Source organism: Phaenicophaeus curvirostris, chromosome 1, assembly GCF_032191515.1.
Source record: "Phaenicophaeus curvirostris isolate KB17595 chromosome 1, BPBGC_Pcur_1.0, whole genome shotgun sequence".
NCBI classification, from domain to species: domain Eukaryota; kingdom Metazoa; phylum Chordata; class Aves; order Cuculiformes; family Cuculidae; genus Phaenicophaeus; species Phaenicophaeus curvirostris.
Window position 1 is genome coordinate 203793774 of NC_091392.1, and position 19498 is coordinate 203813271.

The 19498-nt window shown below is 43.5% G+C and overlaps 1 protein-coding gene across 2 annotated transcripts in view; it reads right to left on the reverse strand.

Annotated features, from left to right (window-relative positions):
* The window catches only part of ELMOD1 (ELMO domain containing 1), a 48255-nt gene extending 34083 nt beyond the window's left edge, over positions 1 to 14172 (reverse strand). Inside the window, exon 1 of one of the 2 annotated variants that reach the window (XM_069883437.1) lies at positions 14043 to 14172. The gene's annotated coding sequence lies outside the window, so the exon portion shown is untranslated. The remainder of the gene's footprint in view (positions 1 to 14042) is intronic. The other variant, XM_069883439.1, reaches the window with a different exon arrangement.
* Between the last annotated feature and the right edge of the window lie 5326 nt (positions 14173 to 19498).

The window sequence follows — 19498 nt, forward strand, 5'->3', positions numbered from 1 at the left end:
GAATGAGCTTTAAAAATCAGTTTATCTGGAGCTGAAGGTTTTCTTTGTTTATCTTCAAGAAAGCTACAGATACAGTTGAGAAAAAAGAATATATTTAGTATAAATCACCATATTTAAAGAGTAAAATATAAAACCAAGGTAGTTTTCTTCACAATGTTTGTCTTGCAAGCTAATGACTCACCTAGCATATCACACACATTTTTAGAAGTCTTACACTCCATTTATAAAGAAAGAATAGCTGTGTTGGAGAGACAACATCAGAACCACTACGACGAGTGTGGCTGAACATCAGACTATTTATATGGATCATTAGATAACAATTCATCCAAACTTTCCACCTCACGAAGAGGCAATTTGTTTGAAACAGAACCCAAGAACTGAATCAGTCATCTTGAGCGCAGATAAAAAATTCACTCATTCATTTTTAGGTTTAGTTGTCATAATTTTGAAATGGGTTCCTCTGAACAGAAGGCCACCAAGTACCATCATGACACTGATTTCAGGTTGCAAATTTTCTTTCCAATAGCATCCTGGGTTGCTACGTACCTCACATTCACCTCAAATGCCTATGTGTATTTATTTGTGAAGGACAATCTCGAGTCTTACAATCACCAAAAGTGGTTTGCTACTGTATATTCCTTTTTTTTTTTTTGCTCACAAGAAAGTTAATGCTTCTCTATTCTAAGCACCAATGTGCAATAACTAGGAACTAGAAAGGAGGAGAACAGCTGATACGCATTATGAAACATCCCTTGAGGTCCTGGTGGATAGCAAGCTGGCCGTGAGCCAGATAACAGCACTCTGGGCTGTATGAACACAAGCAGAGCCAGTAAGTAGATTGAGGGAAGGGATTATCTTTTTCTGCTCAGCACGCTGGACTTCATTTAGACACTGTCTGGTTTTGGGCCCCAGCAATACATGAAAGATACCAGTAAACTGGAGAGAGAGTTAAGAAGCAGCCCTGGAGATGATGGGGGCAAGAAGCTGGGGGAGATTGGCTTCATAGAATCATAGAATAACCAGGTTGGAAGAGACCCACCGGATCATGGAGTCCAACCATTCCTATCAAACACTAAACCGTGTCCCTCAGCATCTCGTCTACCCGTGCCTTAAACACCTCCAGGGAAGGTGACTCAACCACCTCCCTGGGCAGCCTGTTCCAGTGCCCAAGTTCCTTGTTCACTTCAGGGCACAGACAGCTTTGGGGGAACACAACAGCACCTCCAGCAGCTACAGGGAAGTCTTTGAGAAGACTCTTCACAGTTGTGCAGGGCAGTAAGGTTAAAAAATGAGCATAAGCTGAAACAGCGGAGGTTCAGCCTGCATATAAAGCAAAATTTCCCCCATAACAGGAGAACAATTGGGTAGTAGCACAGGTTTCCTGGAGATGTTGTGCAGTCCCCATCCTTTGAGGCTTCAAGCCCCAACTCAACAGAGCCCTGAGCAGCCTTACCTGATAGCTGACCATAGGAGGTTGGGCTGGAGACCCTCTGAAGCCTCTTCCAGCCTTTGATTCCCTGCTTCCCCTACAGTCAACTCTTATGGGAAGACCTCTGATATCCTGAGTTATACCCAAGTACTCTATGCAGCAGACAGGTGTCAAAGACCTTGCTGTTTTATTAGTTTAAGAGCTACCAACTTCTCACTAAAGTTCTGTATAATTTGCAGTGTTTCCCGTAAAACAAGCTCAACTTGAGGATGAAACAAGGTTACTCCCCCTATCTCATCTTTCCCCACAGCTTCCACCTGAAATCCTCCACCACTCAAATTGACCATAAACAAGGAACTAAAGGAACGTATAATTCAAGACAATAACTCTCAGAGTTCTGCTGGTATCAATATAAGCCCCAAAATACAAATAAACCCCCAATGAATCTAGGACCCCAGTTTGGTCAAGCTACACTAACTCACAGCAAGTATCCCTCAGAATAGAAGCACGCCTGCTTGTGCTTCCAACTTGGGTTCATGCCCAAAGGTGAAATAAAAGTCACTTTAAAACATGGTCCAGTAGTGGACTTAGCAGGGATGGATTGATGTTTAGAGTAGATCTTAAAGGTCTTTCCCAACCAAAAGTATTCTGTGACTGCTATAGCAAGAACAATGCTTAGACTTCTCTCACTCAGAACACACCCTGGAAAACAGCTCCATTTCCTAAAAGCCTCTCAGGAACAAGCCACCTCAGACCCCAGTTCCATGGAGTTCAAGAACGCTTTGTATTGGCCCAGCAGTGGCTTTGCCAGAGGCTGCAACTGTTGAGTCAGACAGGACCTACCTCAGAGATCAATAGCAGATGCCTGTTCTGTATGAATTCAATTTCCCATCTTGGTTCAGAAGGATATTTTCACTTCTGTGTGTCCAAGATGAGGCCGTATTCAGCTTCAACTCTTCTTTAAAAGAAAGTCTTGGAACAAAATGTCACACTTGATTGAGGAAGCTAATAAGCAAGACTTTACTTCAGTCCCACTGTCACAGGTAATAAGATTTTTCCCTCTCCTAATCTCCATCACACATTTCATGTTTCTGTATATCACTAGGAGAGGGAAGGAAAGGCTACACATGAAGTTAAAATTCACTGGATTTTAGTCCTGTTTAAAGGAGCCTGAGCACACACAACATGATTAGGCAATACAAAGAAAGAGCTCCTAATAAAAGCTTAAAAATCACAGCAGGCTTGAGAGAGAAAGAGCACAAAAAATTCTCCCCACACCAATGCACAGAACAGTGTTTCGAAAGTCTTCAGTTCTGTAGTCTTAAGTTAACACTTCAATCCATCACTGCCTCTCTAAAGCGGTACATAAACTGGAAAAAGGCACATTTTGGCTAGACATGAGGAAGAATTTCTTCACTAAGGGTGGTGAGGCACTGGCACAGGTTGCCCAGGGATGTTGTGGCTGCCCCATCCCTGGAGCTGTTCGAGGCCAGGTTGGATGGGGCCTTGGACATCCTGATCTGGTGGGAGGTGTCCCTGCCCATGGCAGCAGGGTTTGAACTGGATGGTCTTTAAGGTCCCTTCTAATCCTAAGTATTCTATGACTCTATGATAATCACGCAGATAAAAGACAGAAACGAGGAAACATCCCAAGGGTCTTACAATGCCTGGAAGAGGCAGCCATACAGGCCTGCATTTGGATTCAAGAAAACTAACTTGCCAGATTTCATTCTGTTAATCTCAAGTGACCTCCAACACCACCATGTTAACTCTACACACTGCAATTCCACAGTGGATTTTTGCCCAGCAAGAACAACAAACCAAAAATCAGCATTGTAGAAGCACCTCCACATTTCATCATTGACATCCGCCCTTTAGAAGAAAAGCATTACGATTCTCTAACTGGCTTTTTAAAGCAAACTAAATCCCCCAAAATGCAACAAAGAAAACACACATACAGACAGATATATTTTGAATGCAGAAATGTGGTAATGATCTACTTCCACCAATTTCTATTAGATCTCCTCTATTACGATGTTGAATCGTGTTCAGAAAAAAGTTTTATGAAGTTACTTCAGGTCATCAGTGAAGACTGCACTGGGTATGTTCTAACTATGTCTAGCACTAAATATGAAGTTAAAAAGCAGAGAAGAAGCTTTTACACTTTTAGTACTCTGAGGTGTAGAATGAGATGCTTAACTTCTGCAGGAACTAAAATATCCAAGTGTTGTCTCTGTCTATAATGTTTCCACTCTTAACAAGTTTACTTATTGAAGAGGCCTGAGTAGATGATACATCAGCTAAAAATGAAGTTTCATTCTTGCAAACAGCCTTCAACTCACAGCAAATTCTTTTCCCCCTTCATGCATTCTATAAAAGCATCCTTTTTTTAGCCACTTCCCTTGAACTTTCACTTGACCCCTGATGAGTACCCCCAGGAGAACAGCAGTACCATCCTAGTGGCTCCTGTGTGCCTACAAGGTTTGCAGTGCAATGTTTCTAGCCTACTTGCTCTGTTTCCAGACACTGTACAACAGCTTGTACTGTGAGGAAGCCTGTTCTAAATAAAACATCACACTTTGTGGCAACGTTCCTTCAAGTTTACAATAAATCCTACACGACTGGATGCATAAAATCTGAGGAGGCTGCCTGCTTACCTCCCAGACTAATTACTGCAAAGCTCCATGGAAAAAACCAAAATGACTATTTCCAAAAGTGAACGACTGATGCTCTTTTGCCTTTGCTTCTTGGTTTCCACCTCACTGCCTAGACGAGAGGAGGATACAAGGTAAAAGTCAAAGATGAGGTAGTCCCCTTTTTTCCAAAATTAACTGAAGTCCTGATTTGCTTTAGAGCTCTATCAATTCCCAACACACAGTAGTTTACGGAGAAGAAACACCACCCTAACAAGGGCTCACATGCAGACCTGCAAAGTCAATAGAATTACACCAGAGATGCTTGCTCAATCCTTTCCCCTACCTTCCCAACATTTATATTTGCTTGGATCAGGTACAGATAATTCAGCTCAATACAACCTCACACCGTGCATCAGCCTGAAAGCATGTAGGACCAAGGACTTTGATATTTATTTTGTCAACTAACAACAACAAAAAAACCCAACTAAGACAAGGACGCCAGATGTGTCAGGACAAAGGCCAGACAAAATGCTTTCAGGCTAGAGGAGCATAAAGCAATTTATTCACTCAGGAACTCTGCGAAGGTCAGACACAATTCATACTGATCTAACATAAAATCATTCCGTGTGGTGCCCAGCTTTCTCATCACTGCACCCAGATTACTTTGGCATGCAAATGACAACTTTCCCACGGAGCTCTCTGAGACAGACACACAAAAATAAGGTACATAAGAGTTTCTGCATATCCTTCTATAATTTTAAAGATTCCTTGTTCCGTAGGTGACAGTTCAAGATTAACCTCCCATGCAGTAAGCCAGTTAGATGATGTCAAAGCGCCATATTTGTGAAATAAACATCCTATAGCAAGTGTTGTGCATGACATGTTAGCTGTCTGAGGTCCAACAATCAGCAGATGAAGCATAATAAATGAGTAACATTTAATCTGCAGTCAAGAGAACTAAAATTCCCACTGCAGTTTTATTTCAAACTTCATGGCCTACTATTTCATCTCCTCTTTGCTGCTCAGAGAGATGTTCTGTATCCCAAGGGGAAGGAAATCAGGACAGCTCCAAGTACATGACCTTGCTGAAAGTTCTGGTTACATGCTTACTGCCCAGAAGAGTATATGCAGGGTAGGTTGCTCTGGTTTTACCAAAGTCGGGGGTGAGAAGTGGCAGAAAAAGTCTGTTGGCCCATGGAAACCAGAAAACAACTAAATTGCTGCAATAAACATTGTAAACTCCATACTTGAGCTGAAACAGGTTTAAGGCCTTTGTTGGTGAAGAGGTTTGAATGGTAATATGGTCAAAAAACGCCCCACAAAACACTAGGGGAGTCTTCCCAAGTCTGTTTTTCAGACTGGACTTCTTACCAGCAGCTATCAGTTGACGCTCCAGCTTGAGGATTCACAAGTATCTTACCAAACTTCAGTTTCCATTAACAAGGATTATCATCAACAGTAAAGCTGACTGTATTTAGACCCACTTCACTCTTCTGCAGCTTAAGCTAACTGCAAGTAGCACCAAAAATCAAGCAGGTTTTAAGTGGTGTAGAAAGAAAGCCAAGAAAGCGTGAGGGACATTCACAGTAAGGAGGGATACAATAACACAAACACTCTTCTAACATAATGAAGCAAAAGGGGATGAAGATGTGTAAAAAGTAAGGATGGTCAAAATAGTTTGAAGGCCAATACAGTTACACAAGCTGTTAAGCAAGATTGATTAAACACTTCCAGGTATGGCCCAGGAATGTGATTATTGCACAAGATGACACTTACTCAACCAAGTAGGAATAAAAAAAGTCAGTGGCAAGGATGTATGAGCTGCCATGGTGCTCTCCTTCCCTAGGCCACTTCCTGCTTGATCTTATCAGCTATTTGCTTTCTTTTAGGTGCTCACTTTGATAGAAAAGGATGCTGGCAGGGATTTGACAGCAGAAGGTGGAAAATGGGGGGGAAAGCCAACATGGGAAGAGAAGACAAAGAAGAAATATGAAGACCACTGGAAACAGTTCCTGCAACACCACTACCAAGAGAGAATAAAACCAAAACAGAGCCAGGAAGAACACAAGCCAGGACAGGATGATGGACAGCATCACTATAACACCTATCGCAATGCAAGGCAACACTAGAAGTCTTCTTCCCTCAGAATTTCTTTCTACTTAGAATAAGGGACACGTTTTTTTTGTAGTTCTATGCTTTACCTCTCAAGTATAAAGTGAGTTCAAAAAACTTTTTAAAGAACACTTGCTGCAGAAATACCCGTAACAATTCAGCAATATGAACTGATCTCATCCTTGGTATGGTAAACTGTATGATACAATATGCACAATATGCAGACCCAAGTTTTATCCAGATTCAGTGGGTTGGTTGTTTTTGGTTGATTTGTTTTTGGACTGAATGTTGACCAAAGTCTCATCTTTCATGCTTTAGAGCTGGTCCTGAGTTGTTTGGTTTGCATATGATGGTAACTGGACATTCAAAATGTGCAAAAGCACTGCCTTGCTCATGCTGTGCAACTAAATTCCTTCTCTGGAAAAAAAAAATATCCCTCAGCATTTCAAAATAATCCCTACAACATGATAACTAAGGGAAGTTGGGAAGAAAAGCCAGTCCAGCTAAACCAACCTGTGTTATGAAAGACCCCACCAAAACATTTTTTCCCCTCCAAGGGGAAAACTCAGTCCAGCAGTTCTTGGGCATCTCATTCACACACAGGTGCATAAAGACTCCAAAGTTGTTGTATAGAAACAACAAGCCCTAATCAAAAGCATTTGTACTGTAAACGGTCAGGACAAACAAGGTTCAAAGAAGAACATGACTATCGCACATCCTTGGAGATACCATCGTGGTCCCCCACTAAAGAGCAGGGGCAGATTTCATGGCCTTATCTTAACTTGTGTTCAGAATACGTCCCATTTTCCGTATCTTCTTTCAGGAGCACCATCTATTTTCTGCCTCCCTCACTTTCCTCAAATGGTTCAGCAAGAACTCCTCTTTTCCTCCTTCAATCCATCTGTTCTACTTAGGCTGTCTTAATATTGACTGCACAAAGGCCTAGCAAGCCCAAATTTAACAAACCTCACATTGATCTTAGCATTTCAGAGGCACAACCTGTTTGATGGCACACATCCAAGCCAGTGTTGATATGGATGCGGCTTTGTGAAAGCAGAGTGGGAGAGGGAATAAGTGACTTGCTCTTATAACTGCCTACTAGAGATATGGAAGAGGGCTACAGTTTCCATGACCACAAGACTGCTTTTATTATGGTACCCAATTCCTATTACCTGGGCATCCACTCAATTGTGCAAGTATTATCAGTGCAGTATCGTAGAATCATAGAATAACCAGGTTGGAAAAGACCCACTGGATCATTGAGTCCAACCATTCCTATCAAACACTAAACCATGCCCCTCAGCACCTCATCCACCCGTGCCTTAAACACCTCCAGGGAAGGTGACTCAACCACCTCCCTGGGCAGCCTGTTCCAGTGCCCAATGACCCTTTCTGTGAAGAATTTTTTTCCTAATGTCCAGCCTGAACCTCCCCTGGCAAAGCTTGAGGCCATTCCCTCTTGTCCTGTCCCCTGTCACTTGGGACAAGAGGCCAGCGCCCTCCTCTCTACAACCTCCTTTCAGGTAGTTGTAGAGAGCAATGAGGTCTCCCCTCAGCCTCCTCTTCTCCAGGCTAAACAACCCCAGCTCTCTCAGCCACTCCTCATAAGGCCTGTTCTCCAGCCCCTTCACCAGCTTTGTTGCTCTTCTCTGGACTCGCTCCAGAGCCTCAACATCCTTCTTGTGGTGAGGGGCCCACAACTGAACACAGGATTCGAGGAGCCGAATACAGAGGGAGCAGAGTACATCTCACCAGTGCTGAGTCCAGAGGGAGAATAACCTCCCTGGACCTGCTGGTCACGCCGTTTCTGATCCAAGCCAAGATGCCATTGGCCTTCTTGGCCACCTGGGCCACTGCTGGCTCATGTTCAGTCACTGTCAACCAACACCCCCAGGTCCCTCTCCTCCAGGCAGCTTTCTAGACAGACTTCTCCTAGTCTGTAGCACTGCACAGGGTTGTTGTGCCCCAAGTGCAGGACCCGGCACTTGGCCTTCTTAAACCTCATGCCATTGGACTCTGCCCAGCGGTCCAGCCTGTTCAGATCCCTTTGCAGAGCCTCCCTACCCTCCAGCAGATCGACACTTCCACCCAGCTTAGTGTCGTCCGCAAACTTGCTAAGGGTGCATTCGATGCCTTCATCCAGGTCATTGATGAAGACACTGAACAGGGCTGGACCCAGCACTGAGCCCTGGGGAACCCCACTTGTCACTGGCCTCCAGCTGGATTTCACACCATTTCCCACCACTCTCTGGGCCCAGCCAGCCAACCAGTTTTCCACCCAGGAGAGTGTGCGCCTGTCCAGGCCAGAGGCTGACAGTTTCTCAAGCAGAATGCTGTGAGAAACTGTGTCAAAGGCTTTGCTGAACTCCATGAAGATCACATCCACAGCCTTTCCCTCATCCAGCAGCCGAGTCACTTTGCCATAGAAGGCGATCAGGTTAGTTTGGCAAGACCTGCCTTTTGTGAACCCATGTTGACTGGGCCTGATCACCCGGTTCTCTTGCATGTGCTTCATGATAGCACTCAAGATCACCTGCTCCATGACTTTCCCTGGCACTGAGGTCAGACTGACAGGCCTGTAGTTTCCTGGGTCCTCCCTGCGACCCTTCTTGTAGATGGGCACAACATCAGCCTCCAGTCCAGTGGGACTTCCCCAGTCTTCCAAGACTGTTGGAAGATGATGGAAAGGGGTTTGGCCAGCACATCTGCCAGCTCCTTCAATACCCTTGGATGAATCCCATCCATTGATTTGTGGCTGTCTAGTTGGGCTAGCAAGGCTCTGACCACCTCCTCTTGGATCATGGGAGCCTCATTATGCTCCTCTAGCTCCTGGGTTTGTACACAGACGGAACAACTTTCTTTACAATTAAAGACTGAGGCAAAGAAGGCATTAAGTACCTCCGCTTCTTCCTCATTCCCTGTCACTGTTGTTCCTTCTGCATCCAATAGGGACTGTATGGTCTCCCTAGTCCTCCTTTTATTATTTATATATTTGTAGAAAGATTTTTTGTTATCTTTCACAGACTTTGCCAATCTGATTTCTAGCTGAGCCTTAGCCCTTCTGATTTTTTCCCTACACAATCTCACTTCCCTCCTGTAGTCCTCCCAAGAGGCCTGTCCCCTCTTCCAGAGCCCATAAACATTTCTCTTCTTCTTGATATCACTCAAGATCTCTCTGTTCAACCAAGCTGGTTTATTCCCTGCTGGCTTTTTTTTCCGGAACATGGGGATGGCTTTCTCCTGAGCTGCTAGGATTTCCTTTTTGAAGAGCTCCCAGCCCTCATGGGCTCCCTTGCCCTTAAGTACTGTCTCCCATGAGACTTTGCCACCCAGCCTTCTGAAGAGTTCGAAGTCTGCCCTCTGGAAATTTAATGCTACAGTCCTGCTAACCACCCTCTTCACTTCACCTAGAACAGAAAACCCTATCATCTCATGTAGCAAACTGTTGCTATATCACAGACAAGTCTCAATACATGAAGAATTCTGGAAGACAATGAAAGGTAGGATTTATTTTTGTTTTAAAATACATAAATAAGACTACTTTAAAAAATGTAAAAGAAAAAAAGTGGCAAAACTTTCATTTGTTCCAATGTAATTTGGAACTGGCCACAGGAGCCTGTGCTTAAGATGCTTATCCAAGCTGCATCACAATTTTGAGCTCCTATGAAACTTATCAGTTCAGTTTTGGCAGATTCAGACTCAGGCACACAACATGAGCTTGTGCAGCAGATGTTATATCCGCTACAGAGTAAGTCTCATGTTTGTGAAATTGATAGCCAGTTGCAGAAGGTCCTAAATAAGCCCTCTTTACAGAAGCAGCTTTTCTCCCTTATGCACCTTCGGAAGAGTCTGGTTAACTGAGTGGATTAGCAGCATGATACAAGGAGGTGTGAAGACATGATCGTGTATAACTAGTTTTCTTGGTTGTGGTCCTGTCCTTTAAATATTTCTGCCTTAGCATCCTTCCCCAGAGAAACCAAATAGATATCTACCACAGGCACTACAGCTACATCAGTACATAACAGACCAACAGAAACAGCTCTGCCTAGGACAAAAAATGATGCCAAGTGCTTGAAATTGAAACCATATAGATGGAGGAAGGCTGTTTGTTTTCAAACAAAACACCCGATACGGACACTGGAGTAGCTCCAGCTTGGTCCATGGGACTGAATGCCAGGTTGCAGCTGGTGTGCTCCCAAAACAGTTCCTCCCATTTTTCCTCAGGTGCTCCAAGACTAGTCGACAAACTGAGCTTAAGAACAAAAAGGAAGAGACAACTAGGACATTTGCTTCAACAACATTCTTTCCCTCAGCTTAAACATTAGTGTAGATGGGTATATTAAGACTAAATGCCTGTGAAGTAATTCTAAGTACAATACAACCAGAGAGGAGAGAGCTCAAAAGCATGCACAGGTTCCTATAAACACAGTCATGAGAATCACAGTATCCTGTGCCTCTTAAGTCTGCTCTAACAAGCTGCAATTTCACCTGCTCAAGCTGCTGATTGCTTTCAATTCCAGTCTTTGCACCTTCTGCATTTCTCCTGTTCTCCAGACTCCTCTGTACTTCTGTGACTGGAGCTGACTGAACCAGAATGGAGTGCTCAGCCTGAGGACCTACAGGTAGATTAGGACATGTTAAAAACCACTACACTCAACCACTAGGTTCCACTCAGGTACTATATCTACTATATGTGCTGGAAACTATCTTCTTGAAGGTCCTCCCAGCTGTAACAGAAAGCTAAGAAGTGCTTGCTCACATTCTACTGGGGAGTCGGACATAGCATTTCAGAACAAACTGCCAGAAGGCTTCAAAACTAACAAACTCGATGTGTTGCTCTGATTTTATATTAAAGTGGATGAGAACTGATTACTCAATTACAGCTGAGAGGTACTTTTAAGAAACCAATATCTTGCACACACCACTTGGTAACTGACTGGAAGTGCTCCCAGAGCAGGATTCCTTGTCTAGCTTCATTGGGAAGGTTCAGGTCTCTTGTAGCAAGCCTGCTCTGAGACCTGAACTACTGCAAGTCAGCTCGAGGAGGTCTCCAGAGGATGTGCCAGAGACTCAAGCTGGATGTAAGCCAAATTGCTAGTGTAAACATATTCATAGTTTCTTTCAAGGCAAAGTCAAGCAGGTCAGCTTATCACTAAAATGCTCGCTTTTCCTTGAAAAGGAGGAGGGCTCATTCAGTCCCATGTACCACTGAGAAGTGACTCAGGAAGCTGCTTCCGCAGCCTCTGCTGTCAGACTACTCTTTCCTCTGCCTGGTAGGAGCAAGCAGTGTTTCCACCTCACGCTCAGGCTTGGCAAATCCTGCGGTGCAGCACAGCTCAGCACTTGAGCTTATGTTATGTGGATGCTGAATATGCTAAACCTGAACTGTGGTCTCAGACCTGCACTACCATGACCATTTTCACATCTCTTTCTATCAGTCTAATTTTTCTTTTTCCCAACTTAATCCTTCTTTCCCGATTGGAATCTCGCCACCTGGCTTCCTCCCCAGTACTCCAGCAAAACCTGTTCTCTGAAAAGGACTGGATTTGCCTCCTTCTCAAAGCCTGTATTCAAGGAGGGTAACATATCTCATGCAGCCTCTAGGCCTCCATCACCAAGCAAATGATTTCAAAAGGAACGTCAAATAAAATAAGCTTTCCAATTAAGAAGGCTGAGCAGATGTTCAATAAAAAAAAGAAAAATAGTCTTATGAGCTAGGAGGCATTAAATCCAACAAGATTTGACCTCCAGGCAACCCAAGCTCAATCTTCTTGCAATTTTGTGCTAACACTTCAAATGACCCCTTGGGAAAAATAAAGCTTGCCTGGCTCTGTAGACCCCTTACGCCCCGACTGTACAACTAAACAGAATTTTTGCTAATATTAGTTACAGCTGGTCAGAGCTTAACTGTAAATACAAGTTCTCTTGATAGCTTTAAAATACAAGATGCTTTAAATACTAGCAGCAGTCTGGAGCCCTACACACACTAGCATTTGTACAACAGCATTTTCTCTACTTTCATCACTGCAAGCAGCAGCAAGACTTTTCTTGCACGGGGGAGATGATAGATAACAAAATAACCACCTCTTAAAACATAACCCTGAAGTTTCCCTGCTTAAGTATAGCTTAGCTCAAGGGGCTGTAATTCCCCAGCAAGAGTGACAGAAGGATGTTTGAAGAGAAGAATACTTGGGTTCATAAGAATCAGCACAGCTAATGTGATGCTGTCCCATGGCTAGTAAAGCCTCATCTCAAGAGCTGAGCAGGCAAAGGATTCACATTTTGGTACATGCCTACCCCTAACAGGTTTCTACACTACCAGGACACATTTTACTGTGTATCAGTGAATCAGCAGTGAAGTTAACAATATAACCTGTGATGCAGTTTTCCGTTGTTTAGACAAAACCAGCAGAAGACACTTTAGGAAAGCACTAGAGTGATACATACAGCATCTGATGCTGTCACATGATTTCACTCCTGAAAATCATAGGCTTCCTGTCTCAGAGCATCTATTAGGTTTGGTGATAAGTCAATTACCACAGCAAGACAGGTTTGCATTTTAGCTGAAATATGGCTTGAAATTATATGCAAATTATGGTAAATGAACAAGTTAAACGATATTTCTAGATGTAATTCCACCTGCTTGACTGGGAAATGCAGTGGTCTACATTTTCCAAGAAAGTCTGAGAAACCTCGGCTCTCCTTTAGTTGAGCTTGCTAATAAAATGCTAAATAGACATAAGTATTCAGCACCTACCAAAACTCAGCACATAATGAATCTCTTGCTGTTCTCATCTTAGAGAGACAATATGTTCTTACACACAGACGCTCAACTGCTTCAACTACTCAGGGATCTACCAGTACAAAATAATGTTCTCTAAAAATGCACAATGAAATGTTTAAAGCAACCAAACAACAAGCTTGCTGTGGTGCATCAGGATGATGCAGGATTTAAGAGATGCCATTTCTCCTAATCTGCTTTATTTAGGATAAATTAGGATAGCGGGGGCAGGAGCAGCAGAAGAAGGAAGAATGAAATCTGGATTTACTAAAGCATCCAAGCCACAAAATAATTTTCTTTTGAGTTTCTAAAATGGCTCCTTTGTGTCAAACGCCTTTGTCGTAAAAAACCAGCTTGCTGTGATCCCACTGTTGAGTTGACTGAATTGGGACAAAGGTGTTGTTCACACACACAACCTCCACCCCCATTCTGATAGACACTTCAGCTCCCCTCTCAACCATTTTAATGGAAACGGTAAGAAAAGCAGAAATGATGAGGACAAAGAGAAACACAAAAAGACTACCGGCATCAATCCTAGAGTTAACTCGGGAGCAAGTGTAACTTCAATACACAATGACCATGCGGAGGGAGGAGAGGAGGATGAGGAAGAGGCAGGGAATGACTGTGCCATGAAAAAACAAACAACAAAAAAACAACAAACAAACAAAACAAACAAAACAAACAAACCACCAAGGAAAAAACATTATGCTGTCAGCTGTCAGTGTAACAGAAGTGCAGAGCTGGGGCAGGTGCGGAGCCCACTGCAGAGCTGCAGAACCCCGCACTTGGCAACCGCCCAGCCCTTCCCGAATTATAAATGTTTAAAAAAAATCCTGAATAAAATAAGAGGATTTAGGAAAATCAACACAAAAAAAAAAAAACCCAACCCCCGCCAAACCAAGCCACAAAAAAACCCCACAAGCAAACACGCAAAGCACCCAGCGTCCCCCTCATTTTCCTTACACTGCAAGGTCTTCCCAGGAGGAGTCCCGCATCCAGAGAGATAAAACTTGTCCCCCCGCCCCGGCGATGCTCGGAGCCGCCTCCCGTCGCTAAGCGACCCGCGGGGGCACCGGCTGCTCACCCTCCGCACCGCCGCATCCCTTCTCCGTCCTTCCTCGCCGGGAAGGATCTGGGTCACCCGGCGAAGGTGAGGAGGAGGAGGAGGAGGAGGAGGAAGGTGGGTGGCGGTGCCGCCTACCGGCGAGTGCGGGAGGAGGCTGCGGCGGCGAGAAGATTGATGGAGAGCACAGATGCTCTGCCCTTGGGAAGAACCTCGTGTGTTTTGACACCATCCAGCGCTTTCCTAGCAAGAAACAAACCGTGCACGACTGCAGAAATGCAGCCTGAGCTTAGAAGCTGCAGTGAAAAGAAAAAAAACGCAAGAAAAAAAGAAAAAATAGATGCAGGACCCCACCAGTTGAGCAATGCCTCATCCAGCCTGCTGCGAGTAATAAAAACCAGCAAGGTCACCTGTATGATTAATTTACAGATGGAAAGAAGATGAAAGGCAGCAAAAAATAAGGATAGCAACATCCCTAGGTCAGCTATTGGTGAAAAATCAAAAGCTCAAGTCCCTCATCATTTAGCATAGAAACTCTTGTTGCTCAATTTACTGATAAAGAGAAGAGCACATGTGGAGAATCTGATGTGTTTTGACACTATCCAGCACTTTTCTCACAAGAAACAAATCATGCACAACTGAAGGAATACAGCCTGTACTTAGAAGTCGGAGCGAAAAACCACATTAGAAAAAAAGTAGATGCAGGACCCACCAGGTGAGCAAGGTCACACTTTGCCAGCAATAGCTCATATGGCCTGCTGCAAGTAGTAAAAACCAGCAAGGTCACCTGTATGATTAATTTACAGATGGAAAGAAGGCGTGTTATGCTTTTAGCATCCGCTCAGCTAAATTCAGCAGTCAAACCAGTGCAGCTGGACTCTCAACTCCCTCCCCTCTCATCCCCAAGATAAAGGGAGAGAGAAATGAGAAGAAAAACACTTGCAGATTGGAAACTAAAACTACAACTTTAATGGGATGCTAATAATAATGATGAAAATAAAATGCACAAATATAAAAGATTGAGCCCCCACCCCTTGATGACTGTATGTCACCACCAATACTGTAGAGCAGACACGAGAGAATGTGTCCATGGCTAGGAGGGAGCTGAGCAGAAAAAAAAGATAGCAACACACCTAGCTAAGATATTGGTGTAAAATCAAAATCTCTAGTCCCTCATTATTTTGGATAGAAACTCTTGTTGTTGCATGATTTACTGATAGAGACAAGATCGATAAAGAGTACATGTGATGAACCTGATGTGTTTTGACACCATCCAGCACTTCCCTCATAAGACGAGCCACACAAGCATTACAAAACGAACCAGAAGGAGCTACGCTTTAGTTAATGCCTTGGTAGTATTATTTTGTTTTCTTTTTTACAAAGAACATTTTCCATTTTGCCACAATACAGATGGTGGCATACTTTAGGTATGTGCACTCTTACTTAAAACGGATAAGAGAAAAGATATTTTACCTAACAGTAAACAGTTACCCCAGTACTCCCAGAGTAGTCTTAAAAGTTGTTGTAAGGAAAGACAAGGAAGGAATAAAACTACTTGCCACTTACACAGGGCACTTTCTTACCTCAGTTTTCAAAAATCTACAGTCCAGATTATCAATCTGTTTAGGTTGTAGTCAGGATAAAACAGGCTACTCTCAGCATAAATTGAAACCTTCTCAGGCTGCTTTTATTCCACCTCGCCTGTACCCTGTGTGCCCACTGCTGCCAATCCCCAGCCCTTGATACACCTTTCCTCCCTTGCTGACCTTCTCCTGTCCCAAAAATGAGGCTGATTTCCCACACCTTCCAAGGAAAGGCAATACCTACCTGTGCTTGAGGGGAGTCCAGCTCCAGGGGTACAGTTAAGGTCCTACCTAGCTAGGTTAGCATAGAGGGAGGCAGCAACCTGCCTCCATATCCCACCCACCTGACAAAGATAAGCATCCATTCTTCCCCACCATTATGTCCTGAAGGCTTTTGATCTTCCAAGTTTAAAAATCTGCTAATTAGGATCACAAGTATGGTTCTCCCCTCCAAGAGAATAAATGACACTTGTTGGAAGCATCCACAGAATCATTTGAAGTTGCCCAGTGCTGTAACTACTGCTGGCAGGCAAATGGTCTGGGTTTCTGCTCATCTGTACTGCTGTACACATCTGTCCAGATGTCCCTTTGAAGCTGTAAGGCCACACTGGCCTCCCTAAAACGTTGGATAGAGTCTTGTCCTTTGGAGATGCTAATTAACCTCTTTTTCAAAGCGTTTTCTGCGCCTAATCTGAAAATAGCTTTCTACATGCCTGTTAAAGGGACACAGCTTCATTTCCTCCAAGTCTCTTTTTTTCAGTCATTTTGATCCCATAATCAACTGTCGCATTCAGTAAGCATGGTGAAAATACCAGGGTCACCAAGTTAAACATTTAATGACTAGGAAACAGTGTTCATGTCTTGCACTTAAAGCAAAGCAGAAACGCTGCTTCACCCTCTTCCTAACTAGAACTATAGAGTCTCTCTTCCACTTTTTGACATCAGCCTGCCTGATGCACCTGGCAGGCAGATGCTGTGACCTGCAGGGCTGATTGAATGGCAGGGACAGGTCTCAGCAGCCTCTGCTATGGCCAAGGTCCAGTGCTCAAAGGAACCCACTAACTGATGGGCATCAGACTGCAGCTTTGCAGGTGATTCCAAGCTCTCCATATCCTCCCCCACCGCCCATCCTTGCTCTCAGTGCCTCAGCCAGTCAGGGACTGCTCTAGCACTAGATTGGAGGAGCCACCACAGGTCACTACCTCCCTGAACAAAGTAAACCCAGAACTGAGAAACTTTTCAGGGGCTCAAGTTCAGTTTCGCTTCCCAAAACAAGTTTGGGAACAGAGCTTTGTAAGACAATTTATTCACAGAATCTCAGGATGGTCTGGGTCAGAAGAGACCCTAAAGAGCATCAAGTTCCAACTCCCCTGCCATGGGCAGGGGCACCTTCCACTAGATCAGGTAATCACAATTATGCAAGATGCATCATGAGCATGGAAAGCCAGGTCTACATTAGAAGTATCTTTACCGTCCCAGATGCCACAGAGTTGTCCTCTACAAATGTGAGGCAATTCAAAGTGTAAGCTAGAAAGGCCCATTTGATTCCAGTCCCTTACTGCTATGGCAGACTTGGAGTATCAGGGCAACGAGTTTGGAGTTTCCAGATGGACTCCTGCCTTTTCTCTAGAATGAAGCAGTAGCATATGGCTATACCATAGTCTTGCTGTGCCATTTCAGACTCAACCCAAGAGTTTACAAGACCCATGTTATTGTCCCTCACTACAAAAAAAGACATTGAGGTCCTGGAGCATGTCCACGGAAGAGCAATGAAGCTGGTGAAGGGGCTGGAACACAAGTCTTAGGAGGAACTGAGGTTGTTTAGCCTGGAGAAACAAAGGCTGAGGGGAGACCTTATCATTGTCTACAGCCACTTGAAAAGAGGTTGTAGAAAGGCGAGTATTGGGCTCTTCTCCCCAGTGACAGGATGAGAGGAAACGGCATCAAGTTGCACTAGGGGAGGTTCAGATTGGACATTATGAAAAATTTCTTCACCAAAAGGGTTCTCAGGCACTGGCAGAGGTTGCCCAGGGATGCAATTGAGTCACTATCCCTGGAGCTATTTAAAAAATGGTTAGACTAAGTGCTTAGGAACATGATTTAATAGTGGACAGGTACCGTTGGACTCAGTCTTAAAGGTCTTTTCCAAGCTAGTGATTCCATGATCAAGTTGCAGTTTGATGTACCCATTCACTCAGTGTCTTGGGATGGATATTACCTGTATTACTATACCTCCTTTGCTCAGCATCATTGTTCCCACAGAAAGTTGAGGCAAAACAGTGTCTTAAAGCTAGTAGGGGCCTGGATTAAAAAGCCCATCAGCTCCTTTGATTACAAGCAGTTAGAGAATATTCACTATGCTGTACTTTTAACAGCATAATTATTTTTAATTTGTGGCAAATGAAACAAATTGTGCATGACTGCAGGAATATGGCCTGTGTTTAGAAGTTGCAGTGATAGACAATATTAGAAAAAAATAGATACTAGACCCCACTAGTTGAGCAATGTCCCACTTGCCAGCTATAGCTCATACACCTGCTGTGTGTAATAAAAGCCAGCCAGGTCACCTGGATGATTAATTTACAGCTAGAAAGAAGGTGACAGAAGCAGCAAAAAACCCAGACAGCAACATACCTAGCTAAGATATTGGTGAAAAATCAAAAGCTCTAGTTCCTCATTATTTTGGATAGAAACTGTTGTTATTGCACAATTTACTGATAACGACAAGATCATTTAAGAGTACATGTGAAGAATTTGATATGTTTTCACACCATCCAGCGCTTCTCTCATAAGACAAGCCACACAAGCATTATGAAATGCACCATAAGGAGCTACGCTTTAGTTAATATTTTACAGCATTGTTTATTTTCTTGTTAACAAAGAACATTTGCCATTTTGCCACAATACAGATAGTAGCATACTTTAGCCATATGGGAACTCTTTTACTTAAAACAAAGAGAAAGAATATATTTTACCTAACTGGCCCCATACTCCCAAAGCAGTCTTAAAAGTTGTCATAAGGAAAGACGAGGAAGTAATAAAACCACTCCCCACCCATACAAGGCACTTTCTTACCTCAGTTTTCAAAACCTGTAGTCCAGATCATCCACCTATCAAGGTTTTAGTCAGGACAATACAGGCTACTCTCAGCATAAATTAAAACCTTCTCAGGCTGCTTTTATGCCTTCTCACTTACCCTTTTCATCAAGGGATCTTTTTGTCAGCTGGGCATTATCACAGTGTGATTTATCACACCCTTGCCTTTAGTCTGCTGGCACTTTTCCTGAGAATCAGCTAAAACTTTTTTGGTTTGTGTTTCTTACTGCTTGATGTCTGGCTCTACTAACCCAGGTGTGATTTAAAAGACCATAATGCATTAAGCAACAGGTGATAGTGATGTGCACTTAGAAGAAAACTGCTGTAATAGAAGCATACTCCTAAATATAATGTACTTGGGATAGAAAAGGAACAATAGCAGGTTAAGTACTGCAAAACCAGCTGCTGTGTTTCTTCATTACTTTAACTGATAACACCTTTTTGCTTGTGGGGAAAAGCTGTGCATTACAAAAACCTATACATTACAAAAAGCTATACATTCTTCTAGCACTGGAAACACATGAAATGAGCCTGGAGCACATCTCCTGGTACTGGAACACACGAAGTGTGCTTTCAGTTTAAACAGCTATTTGTCCTCACTCCACAGGAAGAGGCATCATGCCGCTTGTCATTTGGAAACTTGTATGTTTATATGAAACTGTACAGGCTCTTGGTGTTAGACCTCTGTAAGAAATGACCAAACACTGGTATGTGGTAAAGTGGAGCCTTTCCAAGGTTAGCAGTAAGCAGATGACAGAAGAATGCCCTAATTAGTGAGTCTGATGCTAAGTACAGCTT